This window comes from Notothenia rossii (genome assembly GCF_949606895.1).
Source record: "Notothenia rossii genome assembly, chromosome: 12".
In the NCBI taxonomy this organism is placed as follows: Eukaryota; Metazoa; Chordata; class Actinopteri; order Perciformes; family Nototheniidae; genus Notothenia; species Notothenia rossii.
Genome location: NC_136911.1, coordinates 18,080,676 through 18,104,168, shown reverse-complemented (window position 1 = coordinate 18,104,168; position 23,493 = coordinate 18,080,676). Strand labels below are relative to the sequence as shown.

The 23,493-nt window shown below is 39.2% G+C and overlaps 1 protein-coding gene across 1 annotated transcript in view; it reads left to right on the top strand.

Annotated features, from left to right (window-relative positions):
- LOC307026459 (serine/threonine-protein kinase H1-like) overlaps nucleotides 1-23,493 on the top strand; it is a gene marked incomplete at its 3' end in the record, with an annotated part of 54,208 nt that overhangs the window by 6,990 nt on the left and 23,725 nt on the right. The gene's annotated exons all lie outside the window — the stretch shown is intronic.

Below are 23,493 nucleotides of genomic sequence, written 5' to 3'. Positions count from 1 at the left end.
AGTTTGATTGACAGGACGTCAGTAGGAAGTGTGTGGAATCACAATACTGCACACAGTGTCCTGCTTTTCAACCAACATATGGGAAAATAAAAATAAATGATTGCTGCTTGAGCTGTGCTTTTCTTGATGGCTACACTCTTCCAGGAGATTGCTACGGTGCATCTCCTGCATCCTAATGTCCTCAGATACTAACTACATTTGCAGCTTTATCGGAAATGTATTAAGCTCAATTTGCCAAGGGAGCTGCTGTAAGGTCACTTCTGTTTACTGTTATGAAATCTCACAGATTGTATAAATTCACTACCGATAACCCAACACAGGTGCCTGACTAATAAATGCACAGTCCCTGTTTAGTATTGATGGCTGTCTGTGTCTTGTTAACCTTTCGGAGCTGTCGTATGCGGATGGAGATTTTAATGTCTGGTTTCTTATATGGCATTTGCTAGAACATTAATTTTAAATGAATACATGATACAGATGAACCGATTACAACTCTGCTCATTTATGCTTTTCTTTTCTTGCAAATGTGTATGTTAACTGGGTAACAAATACAAATATGCATACATTTGAAAATGATTGATAGAGATGTCACCGTGCCACATGTTGTAGCGAAACTTACAGTAAGCACTACAGCTACACACAGGCAGTGGCGGCGCCAGATATTTTCTTTTGTGGGTGCTGTGGGGTAGCTTGACGTTTCATACAGGGTGCTCAAACATTTAGGGTTTCCCATTAATGTACCGGCCGGGCACTACAGTGGAATTTTCTAATGCAACACTCCCCGCTATTTTTTATAAGTGGGGGGTGGACCTAATATCCTCTAGGGTTGTCCGGGGTCATGCTCCTCCGGGAAGATACTTGTTTAAATGTTGAAGTTAAAAGCATCAATCTGGTGCACTTTGAAAGCAAAATGAAGAGATCTATGGATACATCTCTCAACACATATGAAACAGAACTGTAAACAGATTTTATTTTTCTTTATGGCTATTTACAAACCACTCTCCTTTTAAACTGTATTCTTGTTTTACTGTCATATTGTATTTCATAACTGTTTTTCATGTATTCTATTATTGTTTTTTAACTATAATGATCATAATAAGGTGTGCCTCGTAAATAATTGTTTACATAAATGGTGACCAAACGGTTTGAGACCCACTGAGATAACTTCGACTAAAGTTAACTATCTAAGAACTCAGAGAGTCCTTTAGCTCACCTGAGTCTTTCAGTCTGACAGGAGAGGACTCTCCCTTCACCTTGTTCTAGAAACATCTCCTTATATCCGTTAGTGCAGCTAGCTAACCAGATGCTAACAACACGGTCCCTGCTGCCACCGGTGCACGCTCGCTCTCTCACTTGCTCATTCACACTGAATGCGCCTGTGCCACACACACACACACACACACACACACACACACACACACACACACACACACACACACACACACACACACACACACACACACACACACACACACACACACACACACACACACACACACACACACACACACACACACACACACACACACACAAACACAGAGCTGAGCTTGAATGAAACACAAAGACCCAGAAGTACTTGTACTGTACTGTAGCATATTATTTCGAATCATTTTTCAGATTATGAATTTCACACATAAAAATAAAGACACATACATGTATTGGGGGTGCTTAGGGGTGCTATGGCTATCCAAGGGGGAGCTGCAGCACCCCCTAGCGCCCCCTATGCACACAGGTGACGTCCAATGAGTTTGTGAGGGTTTAATGCTTCGGCCTTAGGGGGCAGATTGTGATTGCACCAACAATCTGGTAGCGCTCTTACCAGCGTGTGAATGCTTTAGCCAATCACTTATGCTAACACTTGAATTAGCCAAACAAGTGTTTATCACTAATGCAGGTACACACACCCAAGGTCTGCATGTTAAGCTCAACTCATATGCCCATTATTATAAAAACATCATGTTTAAAAGAGTGTATACTGTATTTGGCCCCTGTAACAATTGCTATAGAGTCTTGCAATTGCATTAAAAAAATTTAAACCTCTACACTATGTTCATCCAGTCAAGTTTAAGCTCTTGACATAAGCACATTGTATATGGATCACCAATACATTTGTGGCAGTAGCTCACAAGCCCGTTTAATTCAACAAATTAAATGTTATTTCAAGTGTCTGCTTCAAAATGTTTGTTTCTGTGATATCCATGGCCCCTGAATCAACACTATGAAATAATTTAGTCGACTACAAATGTCAACAATTTAGTCCTGGGCTTTTTTTCATCTGACAAATCTCTTGCACCCAAGCTTTTTTTTGTATCAGTAATGATTGGCAAATCCTCTAGTGTGCAGCAGGTGTCACACCAAATATTCAACATTATGGTATCATGACAAAACTTTTGCAAAAGTCTCATTATTTTTAATCTGACTTCTTTTAATTTGAAAAGTCATTTGGTGTAGTTCCAGCAGTTAAAAGGACGATATGTGTGGCAAAACAGCTGAACAGTAGTCTCCTTTTTAATGGCTGCTGTGGTTCCACTCCATTTCCACAGCTGCCCTCATAAAGTTTGAAACTCAAGAACAACTAAATCAGAACAGGTCAAAAAGGACGGCCTATTTCAGAAAGTAAGAAAGGTACAGAGGTATTTGTGAGAAGTAAGTAATTGTACTTGGGCTGCTGTTTTTTAGAGGCCAGAAAAGGAAGAAAAAGACTGCTGAATCCAGACACACTAATGTTGGGCAGTATCGAGTGTTTCGTCCTCTGGACCACAAAGTGAAAGTCGGTGTTAATTCAAATCAGCCGACACATAACAACACGTTTACGTTGTACACTTATAACGCTGAATAAAGATTAATGAATTACGTGTTAATTAAAAAGTTGCTAGTGTTGCTGTGCTATGCTCCACTAACTGAGAAGAGGGCGGAGCCAAGAAAGGGCTAAATAGTTATTTCAAAACATACAAACGTCTCAATATAAATGCTTTTGCTTCTGTAATAAAAACAAATGTGTATAATATAATTTAAATAAATGTTTTTCTTAATAGAGATATTCTGTAAATTCTTAGAAATCCTCTGACCTCCAGCAACCAAATAATAATTAGGTTATGAGCGTCTTGCACCCCCTCATAAATACTGATATAAGTATCCTTGTCATAATAGAGAATATTATAGGACTGGATTATGAAGTGATTTGTTTAACACAGCACTGCAGCAGAAATAAATCAGCACTCATCACTCATTAACGGTGACATCTCATTGTTGCAGCAGTGTACAAACGTGTCCCTCGCTGCCATGGGATGAAAGATGAGCCTTTGGCTTTGAACTTGAACTGTACTTGCCTTTTTTTTCACTGTCTCAGATCCTCATTTGAGAATATGGCTAAGTTGCAAAGCGTTTCATAGTATCTCATATGATGGATTTGAAGTGTTTTTTGCAACTCTGAGGGCGTGTGTGACCTTATTCACGTCGGTCACGCTCAATCTATCACACCGGGGACTGAGGTGTGATGGGAAGATTATAGATTTTTTTTGTGAGTTATTAATATGTTGAACTGCATGAGAAAAACATGGACCCTCACCTCTCCTTCACTGCTAAGATGTGTCGAGACGATTCAAAGTCTAGTCTCTGATGAGCAACACCTTGACTTACTAACTTCTTCACGCTTTGCTTCCCAAGGAACTGGGGGGGAACAGGTTCTGCAGAAAGAGAAGCACAGAATGAATCAAGGATAATACACTTATAATAATATCAATGATAGCATTTGTATAATGTATCACAGCTAGCCATAATCCCACATATCAGCTGTTTTTAATACTTTGGTGCTTTGATTCAAGAATTTACTTTTAGGACATCCCTGGGGAGTCTTGAAAAAATAAAATATTTTTTTTCTAACTTAACCCCAAGCTTCGTAAATATCTGTTACTGTTTCTTTGTTTATTGTGGCGTTCAAACAGAAATGACTAAACGTGTACACAAACAACACCCTGGTTACTCTATCAATACACAATAAACTCATATTCTACTTAAGGACACACCCCAATTGCTTTTAGGTGTCAGTGAAATATGTTTATGTTTTATGATTGGCCATTTTATTAAAATAGAATTCTGTCAAGTAAAAGTCATCTTCAATGCAACAGTGAGTCTGTGCATTACTCTTTTCTTCACTTTATCTCCACTTAAGCTGAAAACACAAAGATGTTGTATCTTTTTAATCTATAATGTAAGAAATTGAATCAAAATGTTCATATTCTGGTTACCTTTCTGAAAAAAAGATAAATATTTATTTACTCTTCTTTTAGTTTTGTTTTGTTTTTCCCAAACTCCTGAGAAAAGGTTATCTGGCTCATTATATACATTTCCCACAATATTAAATAAACATATATTAATAAGTGCAGCTTTAGGAGGTCAATGGTTCATATTATTATAAATGTATACAACAAAGTCCACAAAAATAAAAAAGAAGATAAGTATATGAATTGGTTGTTATTAGAGGTTGAAGCGTGCGCACACACATTCCCCATTGTAGTAGCACGATGGTTGCTCACTCTGGCGTTTTTTTAAATATATATTTTAACAATTAAAGGTGGGGTAGGTAATTTTGGAGAAACCAGCTCGGGTGCGCTAGAATTTGAAAATACACAACCGGGAAAAAATCTGCCACTTATTTATATAGCCCCTCCTCCAACACACACGAACGCTCACATGACCAATGAGAGCACGAGATAAGTTTGTGCACAGATGGAAGGCTGACAGATGATATTTTTTTATGGATTTTTTGTCAAAGCACTTCAGATATTCGTTGCTATCGGGATGTTAAGAGCATTCCAAGGAAGATAACACAAAGTTTATCTCGACCCGGTTTCTCAAACGTACCTACCCCACCTTTAAACATATTATATTTTCTTACATGTTTGGAAGAGTGCATTCGGGGTTCGGCCTGGCAAGAAGGGGTCGCAACGTTTCCCTCCGTCTAATACTGTGTTCTCACGTAATCTCAAAATCACATGATTTTAATATTTTTTAATCTTGGTTAATAATGATTGTGTGTTGCAAATAACCTGTTTGGAGGAGAATAGTTATTAAAATATCAATCACCCCTGATGTACAGTATATTATGTATGGGGGTTAAGAAGTTGAATATTTATTTAGATTTTGTATTGATTTCATTTCCTCATTTAAAGTTTTAGGGAAGTGGGCTAAAGGTTTAAAATGGTCTTGCTCAGGTGTGTCAAACGTGGTTTTGCTGCAGGTAAGAGTTGTTTGCATCGGGATTGTATTGCTTTTGATGAGGAAGTGAGGAACTTGTTGCAATTTGGTTGAGCATTTTGGTAGTTTTTTTCACCTTAAAGGTGGGGTAGGTGATTCACTTCGGAAACACTTTGTTATATTCCATGTAATGCTCTTAACATCCCGATAGCAATGAATATATTAAATGCTTTGACAATAAATACAAACAAAAATGTCATCTGTGGAAGCCGTAGTACTGTAAAAAGCACGACCAATCATTTTAGCCGGCCCGGCTAAAGTAACTGGATGGCCTACCTGCCTGTCAGCCTTCCATCTGTGCACAAACTTATCTCGTACCCTCATTGGTCATGTGCGCGTTCGTGTGTGTTGGAAGAGGGGCTCTGTAAGGAAGTGGCAGATTTTTAGCCGCGTTCACACCGCGTACTTTGCAGTACTTAGTGCCGGCACTTATTATCCCAGGGCACTAAGTACCAATTGCGTTCACACCGGAGTACTTTTCCCTGAGGGAAGATTATGCAAATGAGCCGCTGATGTCTCTTCGTCTTCTTCTGCTTTGGGTTTACTGGCAGGCTGCAAACAACTTAACGGCGTATACAATCGCCCGGATTCCCGGCCAGAAGTCCCTGGAGTTGGGGACTGGCTTCTGAATCGTATTTATTCCTTTATTTATTTATTCATGTTTTTATTCCTACATTTATTTATGCTTTTATTTATTTATACTATGACATGTTCCGACCTCTATAAGTAAGGGTCTGAGTTCTCTGAATTCCATCGTGTAACCGGGCCCGGGTACAGGAGGGGTAATATCGTCCTTATTATACATCCATGGGTAATATGCATGGATGTATATTATACATCCATGGGTAATATGCATGGATGTATAATAAGAACGCTAATATGCATATGAGCGTTGTGGTTCAACTGATCTGAATTGCTTCCTGGAGCAGTCACGTGGTATCGAGAGGCAGCGAGGCTTCGCTTGTCTTCGATGACGTCACTGGCCCAAAACTATACAGGCCTTGATACAAGCTTCACAAAAAGCTTCGGGGATTACTCGAGACACGCTTCGAAGCCTCGGCGCAATACGTAACACTACTTAATATTCTTAACTCACCTGTTGAAGGCCAGTAAATCAATCATGTGAACATATTTCTACCGACCATATCTATGTTTTGAGGATTTCTTTTTTAAGAAACCCGGTAGGCTACAGGAACTCCTCATTTTAGACATTAGTTTGGTTTGGACTTAGGGCTGTCTGGTTCTGCAAATGTTACCCCCCTTAAATGTTTTTGCTAAGGTTAAAGCTAATCTTTGCGTCCAGCAACAAATACCACTGACCTTCCCTGCTCGCATGAAATGATTGCCAGGTTGCATTAATCATCCCAACGCATAGAGGAAATGTCAATTGCTAGATGCAGAGTGATCAGAAGCAGACAGGGGTGTTCTTTAGAAAGATGGCTCCCTCTGAAGAAAATCATCACAACAGGTATATTCTTTGATCGGTCTGCATCCCTCCGAGTCTCAGCAGGTGATCTCTGCTCCTTTAATCAGGCTAATGGAGTCTGTGCGGCTTTCTTTTCATCAGATATACTGTTTTATCCTGATACGCATACAATTTTTACATCAACAACACAAATCCTGAGGCAGTAGGTGGTAAATGGCTGGTTGGAAGGTTACAGACATGTCCAGGTCATTGAAAGGTCACAAGCTGTTTCTCCAAAGGAAGGTCCTTAAAACTTGATTATTGTGTTTATTCGTCACATAATCTATGAGTTATCTTTTAGCTCTCTGTTTTGGTTTTCCAGTACACAACAGTATTGTTTTGGTTCACGCTTAATTATTTTTTTCTCAGCTTTATTGTCATAAGCAGATACTGTTGGAGGAACACATTCAATATTTGAATAACACCTGCTCGTGAATCCAAATAAAGCTAATGTTCTAGTTCTGAGTCTGCCGGATGTGTAAAAAGGCCAGTTTCAAGTGGCCACAAACTTGTTAATGACGGTTTAAATTAAATTAAATTAAATTAAAGTTAGAACAAGGAATTTTTGAATTGCAAGAACACATCATTTGATCTGCGCCTCTTTGGGGGCCACCGTGAGTCATTATCTATCAGTCATGATCATTGATTTATGCACTTGTATCACTAGCAAAATGTTACAAAATGTAAACTATCACAGACTTTGGGAAGAACACAACAAGGACTAATAGGACAAATACAAAACAATATTTATGATCAGCGTCCACTTTGCAAGCAGAGGAATATTTAACAGATGATATGCAGGCCCTTGGGAGCAGTAGACATCAATCAACCTTGTATCAAAGCCTCACAGGCCTTTTTAAAAGTTGTCCCGCCTTGTTCAGTGTCGGCAACGGAGAAGCTCCATTTAAAAACTCTTGTCAGAAAAGTCAAATTGTACCCTCCTTCAGGCCGTCCAAAGAACCGTCTTCCACCGAAAGAAAAAGACTACTTTCTCCACCGCAGTATACTAATTTATTTTGACAGTGATATTGAGGAAGAATTGTCCAAACGGGTTACTAATGCTCTGCAGGAAAGTGAGCCCCATCTCCAGCTGTCCGCCGCTGCCATTAATCTCTGTGTAAATTACCATTTTAGCATGTAATTGTTTAACAAAGATTGATGTCTAAATTTGCCTGACAGTGGCATGAAACACTCGCCTGTCCATTTCAAACACCAAAAACAAAGCTTAAAGCAGCATCTGGCTGCAGAGACAGTTTGGCACTTTAGGTGAGAGGTAGTAAGTGGTGACTTTAATGAAGATGCATGGCGCCTGTTGCAGATTTATCTCCTATCGTATGGCCCAGCAGATGCTAATGTAGTGTACAACCTCCACAGCAGAAGCCCCTCATTTCTACACACCGCTGCATCCTCATCACGGCTCAAACAGTGTAGATTTGAGCAGCAGGTCTGTTAGCCCCCCCATCGTACCTCGGTGGGAGTTCACAGTATTCACAGGATTACAACCAAGTGTTTGTGTGTGCGTGGTGTCTTATCTGGCGCTGCTTCAACGGCAGATGGTTAATTTTTTATAAGTGTTAGAGCCCTTCAATCACTGTTTTTCAGAAGTTATTTACAACATGCCAGTGAAGACAGACTGTGAAAACTGACAGCAGTGTTCCCCAGGAGTATATAGATGTTAGCCAGACATGCTCTCTACAAGGACACTTTAGCAGAAAGTGATTGAGTCATACATTCAAAATGATCTTTTGAACTGAATGTATTCTGTATGCCATTGAGAACAACACATCACATACTGAAAAGAAGCTGTTAGAAGTAGCTCACAAGTATTTCACCTTTTAAACCTTTTCAATTTTTTATGACATTGCTTTGATTCTATTTTTGTATTTGTGCAAAAACATATATATATAACATACAACACCTAAGAAAGATGTTTGTGCACATTCTACTGCATTTGTGACATTATAAACAAGAGCACAGCAGAACAGATCATTAGCCATACATAAATATATCCTATACAAAATCATATAAAGCAGTACATAAGAAGTGATTGCAAAGTTTACCATCATCCTCAACATTTCCATTTCTTTCTGTTCTTTTGCCTTTTCGCTTATGCAAAACGCTGTAGATATTAATAGCTGCTGCCATGCAGTGCTGCAAAGTAATGGGTATATTATAAAGTTGTGCGTAGGTTTGAGGTATTCTTTCTTTGAAGTATTCCAATGTTCTGTTTCTTTACAACAATGTGAAGATGCACAGTGTTGTGTTTTTGTTGTACTATACTGTATGTTTTGTTTGCTAGTTTACAAACTAGCAACAAAATGGGAGCAAAATGGACTGTACTTATATAGCGCTTTATCCAGTCTTTAAGACCCCTCAAAGCGCTTTACATACTACATGTCATTCACCCATTCACACCCATTCATACAGAGCAGTGTACCTTACTCTAGGACCTAACATTCACACACATTCACACACCGTTGGCCATGCCATCGGGAGCAACTCAGGGTTAAGTATCTTGCCCAAGGATACATCGACATGTTGACTGCATGGGCTGGGATCGAACCCACAACCTTCTGGTTGAAAGACGACCGCACTCCCTCACAGCCACAGTCGCCCTATACATAAATAGCAGAAATCCAATGTACATTTGTCATAGTACTCTGTGTTCCTCAGTATAACATGAAAACTAATAAAGCAGTAAATGAGTGCCAAGATAACGGATTAACAGTAGGCGGAACATAACGGATTTATTGTGTGGCTTTTTCTGTTATTTTGATGGTGACATCCTTCCAAGCATTTCTAATGCAAACACACTTGCATTGGCTATGTTAATACTACAGCGTTGCAAACTCTGTACCTTCTTACGTTCTGTGGTTGAGTACATTTGAGGTATTTGTTCTATTCTAAAATATTAATGTTTTCTCTATTTCTATTCAATGTAACACCTTGCATCTTCACTTTGTTTCCTACAGTATATGTTCAGCATTTTATTTCTAACTTTGAGCACAACCTACTCACAACATGGAGCCCAGAAAACAGATTTGTTCTAGTTGTCAGCCTCACAGCGTTAAAGTGCTTCCAGTTGGATCTTCCTTTTTAGTAAACTCCCATCACAACGCAGTGTAAAGTGCCTGACCTACAGAGCAGCCAGTGGAATCAGTCTTTTTCAAATAACGCACATTAAGCACAATGTGTTCAACTCACTTCTGAGTCAGTAAGCAGTCTGCAGATATCCAACAAGTACACAGGAGACCCGAGACCCTCGAAAGCCTGATTGTATCCCACGCCTGATTTCAGTGCTAATTCAAGCCTCACACCCAATATCATTTGGCGGTAATGCGAAGTTAAAGAAGTGGCAATCTCAAAGGGATCCTTCAGTCCTCACTTCCATATGCTCTGCTTTCAGCCAATTTATATGTAGTGTTCTCTTTAACCTCTGTGTTATCTGGAATTCACAGGCATGAAGGACAGAGGATGAAACGAAATGTTTATTGAGTTGTAAATATTGTAAATGTAATAGTGACGCTGTGCCCCCTCCTTGCGAGGCGTTTCCAATTATGGAAGGGTAATAAGCCTCCTTTGTCAGGTCGAATCGCGAGTCTAGCTGTATGATTGCTGCGTTGTTAAGTAAAACGCGAGCGAGCGTAAGTGCAGTACAGTGGCGGTCTCCGGGTGGAATTGTCCAGCTATCTGTTCTCCTGAGCACCAAGACGAAGCCATTCCTGCTGAGAAAATATGCCGGTTACAGTCAAAACAGGTCGTTAAGTCCTTATTAGAAGTATCCTTGTGATGTCCTCATTCCTCTCTCTGGTCATTATAGTCTAATTCCGCCTCCTTGTAATTGCTTTCTGTCCTGTGTTAATATTTACGGGGAGATTGTGTTGTGCGCACACTTGAGCGGCTGTATGGCAGCGTAAATAAAAACCAAAGATCACACACTGACGGGCATTTAATTACTGATGAAAAGACATGCGTTTTAGTTGTGCAAGTGTAAGGATATTCACATGTGACCCGTGTTTGTGTACTGATGCACAGTAAGTAGAAATGTTGTGTGAGTAAATGCACAAGCAGACATTTATGAGCTTGTGTAAGAATGAGTTAAATGAGACATTCCCAGCTGCTCTGTGGAGGGAAATAAAGCACATCTGTCCAAACTAAACGCTTGAATTAAAGGATGCAGACATGGTTCTTCATAAACATGCCACTCTTAATCTAAAGAAAAATTGTCGATGCAGCCTCCTAACACTGGATGGCATTTAAATGTTATCTCGATGTAATAAACTAAGTTGAAAGGATTTTGTAAGCAGGTTTATTCTGAGTCAGTCAGACAGAGCTATATGTAAGATTAAGACTGGCTAGAGGCTCCGTCATACATTTGTGTCAGAAACTGAGAAATGGGAGAGAAAATATTGCTCAAAAGCATGTATGAAGCTGGTCTGATTATGAGGTTAATATTTAGTCACACAAAAATAAAACAGACATTTCATTGTGGCTCGAAATCTTAATTATGTTGGGTACAGATGTTGTTGTAATTATGCTTGAATCAACAAAAGATAAAATATTGATACTGTTAACCTCAACAATATTGTCATTATTGGGAATTTTCTTGAATACTTGCATATAGCAATGTTCATTGGGTCCAAAAGAAAAAAGGTGGTGTTAGGTGAGGTCAAATAATACTATCAATACTAGAAAGTAGTCTTGCAGGCACAGGGCTCTAGTGTTTTAGGGACAGGGACATTGGCGGTCTTCTTGAATCATGTGGGGGACTACTAGCCTTGTTTGGAATAATCTTTTTGAAAGATGTGGACACCTGAAAATAATATAGGCTGAGGTTCTTTGGCCTTTTGTACCTCCTCACTCAAAGGATCACCAGAGAAATCAGTGATAATTCTCTTGGGATCATGAATGTCTGTACAAGATGTTATAAAAATCTATCCAGATATGAACTCAAGCGGTAGACAAACATGAAATGCAAAAGTGAGAAGGTTATTCTTCTTGAATAAGAGTTATGAACTCAGACACTTAGGAGGTAGGACCCAATTGCACGACCCGGGAGACAGAGGTAAGATACTTTTATTTTCTTCGATAAACACGATGAACAAAAAAAAAAGGTTTCTAACTAATCTCAGAATTGAGATGACAAAAATTGGGAACAAAATGATAATTGCTCACGTGGTGAGGAACAAACTTTTCTAAAGTACAAAAGAGCATAGACTTGACCAAGGCAAAAGACAAGCGCAAAGATCTGACCATGGCAAGAGACAAAAACGAACTGAGACTGAACACTGGGAGACAGGGGAATTTAAACACATGACAATAAGACACAGGTGGGAACAATCAGGGGCGGGACTGACGCTGATGAGCACAGGAGACACAGAAGGGATGACAGGTGAAAACAATCAGGAAATTAGACACACCAGGGAAACTAACGACAGACAGGAAAACACAATGGCCGTTTCTCAATCGCGAGGATACTGGCTTGGTAGTCGCATACTTCCAAGTCACTTCCTTCAGAAATGAAACAAGTATACTTCCAAGCCACAGCTTCGGAAAACAAAGAAGAATGGAACAGGCTAACAAGTGTGCCACTCTCTCTAACGGTTTCAACATAAACTGTACCGAAAATAAATACCTCACGATGTCTATCTAATTATGAACTTGCTTTACTTTCACAGAACACATTTTTGGTAATAACAAATGCAACAAAGTAACATATTTACCAACACATGTTCTACGCCACTACATACTTACATTTAAATGTGTGCTGTGCTGCGTCGGTTCAGCCATTCTCCGCAAGGGTTTTTGAAATTGGTCCTTGCGCAAATTATTGTGGGGATTTGAAGGACGCGAAGTCTACCCATGTGCAGCCTCGAAATTACCCCCAAACCAAGGACGTGGCCTCGGTGGAATTCCAAGTATGCTGGAGATTGGAACAGTCCTTCGGCGGCACTCAATGACGTAGCATCCTTGAAATATTGGCTTGGAAGCCAGTTTCCTCGCGATTGAGAAACGGCCAGAGAGAAAGACCAGACAATACACAGGGAGGAAAACATGACAAGGAGAACAGCAAAACACCCACTACCAGACACACAAAACTAAAAACGTGACACAACACAAGAATCGTGACAATAAGAGTAAGTCCAACTAAAGCACTTTTTTTTGCCTTTCAAAAGTTCCTACAAGTTCAACTGGGAGCATTTAAAATGTAAAGTGCACTGCTCTGAGCAGACACACACCTGCTGTATAGGTGGACGATTGAAACCTGGGTTCACAAAGGTTGTGAGTGTGAAATTACGGCCTGTAGGTGTGCCTAATGGACAGACTGGCAGCTTAATGGTAACACTGACCGGCAAAATGTCAAGAAACGGCTAAAAAAGTGAGCGTTAGGGTCCATTTCCATAAGAGCCATGAGACCTTATTGAAGTTCAGCTTTAGAAAGTACCAGACTGTGGATGGATTCCGTCAAATACAGCTCCAATAATAATTCTCAGATACATGACGATACTACATGTAGGGTATTCTGCTATAGCTTCCGGTAATTATTCTTTACATTGTAAGCATTTAGCTGGGTGACCATCAGTAAGTGTTCATGTACGGTTTGAGTCTTTCTCTCAGACACTGACAGCAAACACGGTTGTTAATGCATCGTGTGGCTGTTTGATAGGCAACCAGCAAACAAAGATTCAAAAAAAAAATCCCAATATGCAGCCACTGTCAAAGTCATAGGAACATTTGTAATGATTTGAATAAGATCCATTGGATAGTTGTCAGGTCACTGTCCTAGTTCCAACTGATTTGCAGCTGATTTCACTAGAACTGGAATATTTACTTCATGTTTTGTGAAAAGGCGGCTTGATTCCCTTTTCTCTGTTTGACATTATAAGCTGTCTCAAATCATTAATTTCTATCCAAGACTGTGTTCCTCTTGCACTGCTTTCCAATAAAATGTCTGCAACCTAGGCATGCTAGATTTTGTACGTTACACATTTGGAAACAGCTCAGGAATTACAAATATTGTAACATATTGACATGGAAACAGTTCATTGACACACCACTAGAACAAGAGAAATAAAAAAAATCAAGCTCCACCAGACTTATTTGAGAATGGTGATCCAGATAAAATGTTAAAATCATAATAATAATATGTAAAAAGTGCAAAAACATTCAGTTATTGTGGGCCTCAAGGTGTTTTGTTGATCTTAAAGTGTTGGGATATGGTGGTTGTTGTTGTTGTTGTTGTTGTTATGTTATATTTTAGGATCCTATTTTTCATCTGATGTACATGAACTCTCGTGCCACACAGTTTACCATCACAGATATTTTTACATGAAGGTTTTGTCTGCAGGCAATCCTCAGCAAGAAGGTCCCAGACAGGATGAGATTAACAGCCGAACAGACACTGACTCCTTTTCTCCGTCAGGGAAAAGTCTACCTTTTAGCTCTCCCTGCCTTCTTCCCTGTGAGGGGGGGGGGGGGTCAGTAGACACTGAGCTGTACTTAGTGAAAGATGTATGAGCACAACTGTAAAGACAGGAGCCTAAGGATGAAGAAATGTAAAGTGGGAGGAAATACATTAGCTTTGTTTGCATGTTCTCTCTCAATTACGTGTCTCCCAAGTCTGGCAGAGCAGGGGGAAAAGAAGACGATCCGCAGCTTGGATTACAATTTATCACTGGCTTTTCTGAAAAAAAAGCATCCTCGACTCAAGCTGCCTGAATTACAGCTCTCCGCTCAGGCCCAATCACAAAGCCACATTTCATGGCGAGGGGGGGGATGTAGGCGCCTCCGCATTGTGACAAAACTATTGCTCATTCCACCTCTCAATATTTATCATTGTACAATTTCCCCCCGACGCCTCGCTCTCCGAGGGCATGATTTAAGACACGCTCAACCTCAGTCTCATCAGAACCACGACGTGTTCATCACAAAGACTTTTCACAGGCATCGCTTTTGTTTAATCTGAAAAGTGGGAGAGGGGAGGAAGAAAGAGAAGGAGCGGCAGATGGAGAGGTGGAGGTAGATCTGCCACCGGAGAGAGTGAAGCGGACTAAAGGGAAGAGAGAAAGCAGTCGGAGTCCACTTATCTATACATCAAAGAGGTGACACTCCCTTGCAAATTTGCTAAAGCTCATTTGTAATGTTTTCCGCTTGTCACTGGCCTTAATGCGCACAGCTCATGGGAGTCGCAGCCTGCCACATGATCAATGGGAAGAGAGGGAAGTTACATCTCACCATTAAACGCTTTTGACTCGCAATATGCAAAGCCCGGCTGCTATGACTGATGCTTTTCTGCGCCAGCTGGGGGGGGGAGTTGTCAGAAAGATTATAAATTGCACTTTTGGTGCACAACGGTAGGCGCACTCCCCTGCATGTAAAAGCAAAGGCTTTGTTGAGCAGTATTTCAAAGTCAGCCTGGGCCTTCAAAGCCTCCGAAGCCTCTGCAGGCTGCTGGGACTCCAGCCAGCTGTAATGTGAGTGGAATCAGAGCTTTTTATCTATCCGCTTTGCTTCACACACACCTCTAATGATTATGCACTGATTATTAACTGTCTACGGGTTCGAGAGGTCCTTCCTTCAAATCAGTGCCTAATTGGCCAATATGGTTATTTATGGATAAAGAATAAGGAAATTCCTCTGTACCTCGTGGAGTCCTGAGGAGGAGCGTTTCTGGTTGTGGTTTGCATGGCCTGTACAACTATGAGAGAGAAAGTGTGAATGCATATGAGTTGCTGACTGAGATTGCACATTGGAAAACACCTAGGTGCTAAGCTGTTCAAAGTAAACAAAACTTAACAAAAATGTCATCACAAACAACTATTAATGTACATTTAATAATAAGCGCATACAGAATAATCACTCAAAATCAGCAATGGGAATCGTCTAGCCTAGCATACCTGACCGCTAACAAAATGTTGCTAACCTTTCACCATGGTTTGCGTTGAGTGTAGCAGACCTTTTGACGTGCTTAGCGTAGCTTCCTTAGCAGTTGCTGCAGAGTTTCTCATTGTCCAGTTGGGTCACGTGTGCTTTTAATCATTCATGGCGCTTATAGTTTTGTAAGATCACTGCTAACTAACTGGCTAATGAGTCTGCTACAGGCTAGGTTGCATCCCACAGCCCTTAAGATACCTTGTGGCGTGACATAGTAGACACTTTGTTGCGTTTGTTTTGGGCAGGCATGTGAGGATGTGGGTTTGCACTCCTACTTGTTTCATGGTATTTTTGCATATATTGCGTATATGTTAGAGAGAAAGGGATCCTTCTTCAGTTGATATTCCTGAGGTTTCTTCCATTTCTTCTTCTGCTTGGGTTTTCGAGCATGGGTCAGAGAAGGAGAGACTTGTGATTTGTATTATTGCGCTGCATAAATAAAATGAATGTGAGTTGACTACACACGTTCTCTTCTCTGAGTCAGTTTGCCCCCTCCTGAGAGTGGCCACATCAAGTCAAACACGATTAACATTGCATTCATCATGGTTATTATACATTTATTGGATCTTTCAGGGAACTCCCCTGAAACACACTCCATACTGAGGCATTATTAACAACAGTTCAATCCGCGAGGTAATTAAAGTCTATCAAAGCATAATCATCAATTATCGACGTGTCGTTATCTAGTTTTGGCTTCCACTAAACACCCCGACTGTTTCAATTCAAATGGAATTTAACATCCCCAGTTATCCTAGTGGTGTTTGACAGGCAGCAGAACGAAGCAGACTGTGGTGGAAAGGGAAGGTCTTTAATGTTCAACGTGCTGGGAGTTAGGGACCCGTTTGAAATCACCTGATTATTGGTGGTAGAAAGATGACAAGATCACATTAATGGTGCATTTAGACATGGAGGATTCCAACATATGCTATGACAGAAGCGTAATTCTCCTCCTAGACAAGTTGAGTATCATAAAAGAATATACATTTTAGAATACCTGAAGACCCTTTTTTTTGGTGGACAATTGTAAACTGGAATTCTGCTTTGCTGTTGCATTAAAAGCACATGTTGCTCTTGAGTCCTATTCGCACATTTAGATTGTATTTAAATACTTAATGTATTGATAAATGTTGTGCATAAAGATACTTCAAAATTCAAACCTTTTTTTGAAACAGTAAAAATACAACAAAAGAGAAATTGCCTTAAATCCACAACAGCGTTTTTTGTTTTTTTTCCAAATATTTTTCAATTTAATAATTATTTGGCTTGTTTGTTTGTTATTATTATAACCTGAAAAGCTTGTTTTGTTGTGCTTATTTGTATGTTTCAGCACTGATTTATACTGCTGGATTAACTGAAAGTATTTGTCATATAAATACAACACGCAAAATACAGCTTGACTCAATTACCTTAGAATATATTATTCTTTCTGTATTGAAACTTTTTCCGCGGCAAATCCAAACGCGGCAGAGCCCCGGAGGAAATCTGAGCTTGATTTGGCCCAATATTTCCTCCTGATGCTAACATTTCACTGAACGTATCCATTCAATTTCCTTCTGCCTGTGAAATCCATTTACTTTGGAGCGACTGCTTCACCTTTCCCAAGCACCACAATGGCAATAATGATATAACTGATCCCTCAAATGAATGGAGATCTCGCTGCTGTATATCAATTCCACTACTTAAGAGGAAGTTGGGGGGTTTTAAAGCATCCTGGCTCTGGGTTTGGAGGGTTTTTTTTTTTTTTTTTTAAGTGCACAGTGGCTGAGTCTCCCCAGGGTGCATGCTGAGAATTACCCTGTTATTCTGTTTATTGGTCCTGAAGGAAAGGTATTCCCAGTGCAGTGCTGCTTCACGTGCAGGCAAGGCTTTTAGAGGAAGACCTTTGTGCACTGACAGTCACTACTGATACACATCACGCATCCACCCGCCCACACACACACAGATACAAGACAGGAAACGCCCACACACACCTCCACATGCAATAAAGGACATGTAGATAGACACTATAGATTTACACACACTCACCGCTACACACCTGCAGGTGACCTAAATAATCTTCAATGCATTTGTCAGTTCATAGAATGTATGGAAGAAAGAAATGTCAGAGAGATAAATGCATAAATCCGAGCCCTTTACAAACTATAACAAATGCAATGATAAGATGTTCCTTTTTAGTTGAACCTCTTTTTTTCAACCAGACCTTTAACATACACAGCCGTTATTTACAATCTTTCTTTAAATACAAACCATTTTATTGTATTATTTATATGTAGGAACATGGTTATTGTACAAGTTAATAACGTTACACATTCACATTAAAGAAATGATGCAATCTCTACAGTTCATTCAAATGTCTAATAAAAAGGCAGATAACATGCATTCCCTTATGTTTTAGTTATGATTTTAGATCAAATACAAAGCTGGACAACACGTCACTATCAGCTTGATGAATTGTGTATAATCAAACTAGTGTGTTGTACACTGAAACAGACACACACCCTGTCTCCCCACACGCCCCGCTGCAGACAGATTGGACTGTTTATGCAGCTCCCAGGAGAAGAGCAGTATTTTCTGCTGTTCCAAGCTTTGCCTGAATAATCGTTGGTTATTACTCCATACAGAGGCTACTGTTGTCTTATCGCCCCATGTCACAATTAATTAATTGATGCCAATCAGTGGAGAGAATTAGCGTAGCCTTCCTTTTGACTTCATTAATTACCTAAACCCGGGCGCTAGGGAAACTCCTGTGCAACGCAGATATTTGTCCTTATGTTGCAGAAGTGTTGTAGAAACTGTGTCTTTTAAACCTCATTTTTAGGTTGATAAAGTTGACAAATTGAGGATGAACAGTGCGAGCGCTAAGCAATAATATTCTGCACTGCATGTGAAAGCACACAGAGAACATGTAATAGAGCGTAAATCACATGAGAGCTGCGCTAATTGTGTTCATTATAAAGTGCAGATGGGTGCTGATCTACAGATTAAAGATAACATGTCTCTTTACTCCCATGGAGGGCATGAGATTAGCTGCTAATTTAGCATTCATTCACTGGTTCATCAAGACGTTCAAGAAGCTATTAACCATTGACTGATTAGTATGTTTCTTGTCGGGATAAGGCTCATTGTGAAACAGAAAAGTGTTATTTGTTGTGCCTTTCCAGGCCAAGTGTTGTAAACTTATAAAAATGATTTTCTTGAAATGTATCTCATTGTATAATATAATTACCAAGAATTCAGAGCAGAATGAAACGTTCAACGATCAAATAAATGATAGGTCACCATGTTCCACATTTAAACTACTTGTTCCTTTTATTAAATAATTGGATTGTTGTCAAAGGTTGTCCGCTACAACTCATGGATTTCATAACCAAATGGAGAGTCTGTAAGTAAACGCCATATATTCATTGTTTATCTGAACAAAAGCATGACAAATTGAAATAGCAAAACTGAGCCAAAAACACTTAAATAATTGGACAGATCAAATAGGCTGATATCATAAAGAGAAGCCCTCTCTCAAGTCCAACAATGAATCATTAGATTAATAGAAAGTTGTATTCTTTCAGATAGCAGAACAATAGGAGCCATCAAGATTAAATAATACAAGATAATCTCATCACACTCAATTTTAGTTTGCGTTTCCCAAGCAAAGCAAAGTCACATTCATATCCTTTCAAGTGTTTCTAAGAATGGGGTTGTTTTTATGATGACACCTAAGTGTGAAAGGAGATTCTTGGTGGAGAAGTAACAGTAAGCTAGAAACAGAAACTGAGTGGACCTTGCAGTGAGAATCTTTTGGCACACTGTTATTTTCAAGGTCAGCAACGATGCTTCCAGGCTCTTAGTAACAGTATTATTATGAAGGTCAGGCAACATCCACGGAGGATTAAATTAGGGAACTACACGGAGAGGTTAAGAAGATGATTTACGATAAGGTACTTAATAAAACATTGTCAATGACAATCAGTTTGATTCTGCATCTGGAGTGCTAATCTTTCACAATTCTTCTAAAGTAGGTCATCTTTTTAACTTCTTTTGTGAGTCTCAGGAAATCAGAGGGAAATCATGTTGTGGATACACCTATTGGTTAAACTTTGTTAACATTGTGAGGCATTTGTGGTGCAGTCATGTGATTTATATTAATTAGAAAGTATGCAAAATGTTGGCAGACATTATCTGTCTCCTGTACTACAGTATACTTTGCCATACAAGTAGTTATAATGTCATAAAAACATCTTTCTAGTGTCTGTTTTCCCAAGTATGTTAATGCAGCTTACAGTAAGTGTTTGCGGAGGTGTTCAAGTGCCATTCTGATTAAAAACTAAAAAGTTATTTTAGTTTCCAAAACAAAAGTCTGACAATCTGAAACAGTGAAAAACACACTTAGATAGCGAAGGGGATGATTTAGATGTTTAGTTTAGGATTGATTATTGAATAGAGTGGTACATTTATTATGACATTTTGAAGGCTGTCCTGGAAGTTGACAACGCAATGGATCCATTGGATTTGGAAATGTTGTAGAAAATAATCTTTTTGATAAACATGCTACATTTATGATACTTACATGTTTTCCTCAGCACGGGAATCTCCACATATTATCACCACTTTTATGATTGTTTTAAGTCAAAAGCTAAAATTTGGCTACCAACAAACTAGATCGACTGACCACTTATCACCACTTCTAAGTTAGAGGCGGTAAATACAAAACGTTAAATTCTCTTCAGCTTGCGTTAATCAGACTTTACGACAGTTGTCTAGTTGAAAAACAAATTGAAAAGCCATCGACTCTGAGAAGAAGGAACCTAAAGTGGAAGAATGCTGACTCATTTCCAGGTTTTAGGACTCATTCCTGCTGCACTATATCAAGGCTGATCATCATTGTTCTTTGAGTTTAGCCATATTAGTTCTTAACAGTTTTCACAGCCTTCTTTGCTCGATAACCCCCCTGCATGTCCCCCATCACCACCTTCCTATCTTTCCTCAGGAGAGTCTCTGTTACGTCCCTCAGCCGTCTTATTAGTGTCATCACGCTCTATTGCTCTGCACTTGTCATACTGATACCAAACTAATCAAGACTAATGAATTCATTTAACTGATGATAATAATGTTATTAAAATGCAAATTGTTAATTTCTTTTAATTGCCCTACATCACATGTAATCAATCACAGCAACTTTTATCCTCAGCACAAACCTCTCCGACTCTTTCCTACTTTTCTCGCACCGTTTCTGAACAGATTTCTATTTCCCAGGCCGTGTTGGTGAGTTCTGTCATGGTCTGGTTAGAGATGCGATTGTGTTTCGTATTATTTATTCTTAATCTTCATGTTTGTGTCTGCTTCAGTGCTTGTGAATGGGCTGGTGACTGTAGAGCTGTAATTGGAAAATGCATGACTTATTTGCAATGATGGAGCAAACATGGAGAATTGCATTTGTATCAGGTTTCCCTCCAAACTGTAATATAACAGGCGAGCAGTAACATACTAAGTCCTTTCAGGCTACCAAAGTTCAAACAGAAACCAACTTCATGACAATTATCCTTCTGACTTCATTTATGTGACTTCATTAATCAGTCTGCTTGTTGACTGTAGTTTTAAATATACACTTTTCTCTCAGGCAGATCTGCTCTAAATGCAAAATATAACCCAATCCATGAAGCAATATTGTCCCTTGAGACTTATATCAGAAGAATTATGAGCTTTGTTTAGAATTAAAACTACAAAATGAAAGTAGTATTTGAAAATAGCTTATGATATTGTTGCTTACTTTCAAAGCAGTTTGAATATCTACTTGAAGCTGATGTATGCTAACAAGAGATTTGAAGGACTTGTTGGATAGATACAGTAAGCAGAAACACATAGTAGCAGTTTGACAAAAATCTAGCAAATTTAAAAATACACAATTAGAATAAACCCTTAGCCTTATAACCCTTAATATATAGCATTTCCCGGAATTAAAACAACTAGACTTTATGTTTTATATTTTGTTAGGTTGTATAACTATATTATTGCAAATAATAATATTCTTCAGGCAAAGGTCTATTACCAAAATATTCAAACCAAACCATCAGTAAAACCAAAACCATTCTACCATGTGTGCTAACATTAGCCATGATATGCTAATGGTCATACCAGACCAAGTAATGCTAGAGAGACAAAGTTAAGTGTAGCAAAAGTACAAATGTAATACTGGCTAAATAATGTTTAAGTATTCAAATGTTCCTTTAAGGGAGTTATAATATACAGTATTACTGTTACAGTACAGAAAAGTAGAAGTGAAGCTACATTATTATTTTTACCATTTGATTTTAGATTTTTTTTATATAACCCCTAACTCAAATAACTGTAAGATAAGTCAAATGGAGTACAATATTCCCTAGTGAAATAAATACAAATAAAAACAAGCACTTTGCATAGCTTTAAAAATGTAAAAAGTATCCCTCTAAAAATCCCAAATGTAAGGGCCACAAAAACTGTGAACATGACACCTTGTACTCTTCTCGATTGGGATCAGGAGCAACTTTAAAAAGATAAAAGAAAGAAAGAAACCCGATACAAACTAGTGCCCCCAAGTTCTCAAGCTTTACTCCCCAGAATACGACTGCATCTGAAAACGATTATGGCTCTTCAACACTGTGTGTGTGTGAGTTTTTGTGTGTGTGTTATTAATGCACAGTATGTCGGTGCCCACAAAAGAAAAATAGCCACAACCAAGAATCAATCAACAAACACAATGCGGTGTGCATTTAATCCCGAGGGTCTGTGACCTTCACAGCGTAGAATATCAATTTATCTCCAAATAATTTTCAGCACTCCATCTTCCAGTGTTTTCTTACTGTGCATTGTCAGTCCCAGAACATTTCTTTCATTTCACCTCAGGCAGAGATTAATTTGGTTCTTATCTCAAGTCTATTGACTGTATTTTATCTCAAAGGTGAACAGTGGGAGAGTTATAATCAATGGTGAAAAACACAAGGCATCTAGTTTAAAACCTAGACTGTGAATATATGGAGATCTATAAGAGTTGAAAGACTACTGTGAAAAAAAAGGTGTATTTGCTGCTGCTATCGGCCTGGCTTTTCAACGCTTTACAATAAGTATTGACTTTGTGAATGCAGGTCAATAGAATATACATACAGATGTATTTTCCTTTTTTCGTGTGCCTCCTACTACAGGCATACAAATCTTAAGCATCCTTACAGCGTCTCCATCACATCTCCAAAAACATCGAAAGACATTTCCACGGGTATTATTTGGAAGAACTGACTACATATTGGGAATACAAATGGTTATCCTTTGTTTGGTTTGGTTTTATCTCCTGAAAACATATCGAAAATGTTAGCTTTCTTCAAAAATCTCACAGGGCCAGGCTGGTGTCTTTTGGGGGGGTAAAATAATGTCCACAGAACTTTTTTAGACCCAGGTCCAAAAGAGCTATTGACAACTGATTCTACTTTTTGAGAAACCACCAACCAATCACAGCCTTGTTAAGATGGACTTTTATTCATTCCTCATGGGGAAATTTTTTCTCTGCATTTGACCTACCTAGTGTTAGGAGCAGTGTGCTGCCATTTTGAACAGCGCCCGGGGAGCAGTGTAGGGGACGGTGCCTTGCTCAGGGACACCTGGGTAGCACTTGGTCTTGCCGGGGCTTGAACACTGATGACCTTCCAGTTGCCAAGCCAACTCCCTATCGACTTCGCCACCACCGCTGGTGGGTTTAAGAACAGAGGAACTTAAAGGTCAAAGTGTGGATAAGATCTTAAAGCCCTACCGCAAGCATGGCAGAAAGATTCCTACTTATGTTGATTGAGAATGTGGAACTGACCTTTTATTAAGATCAT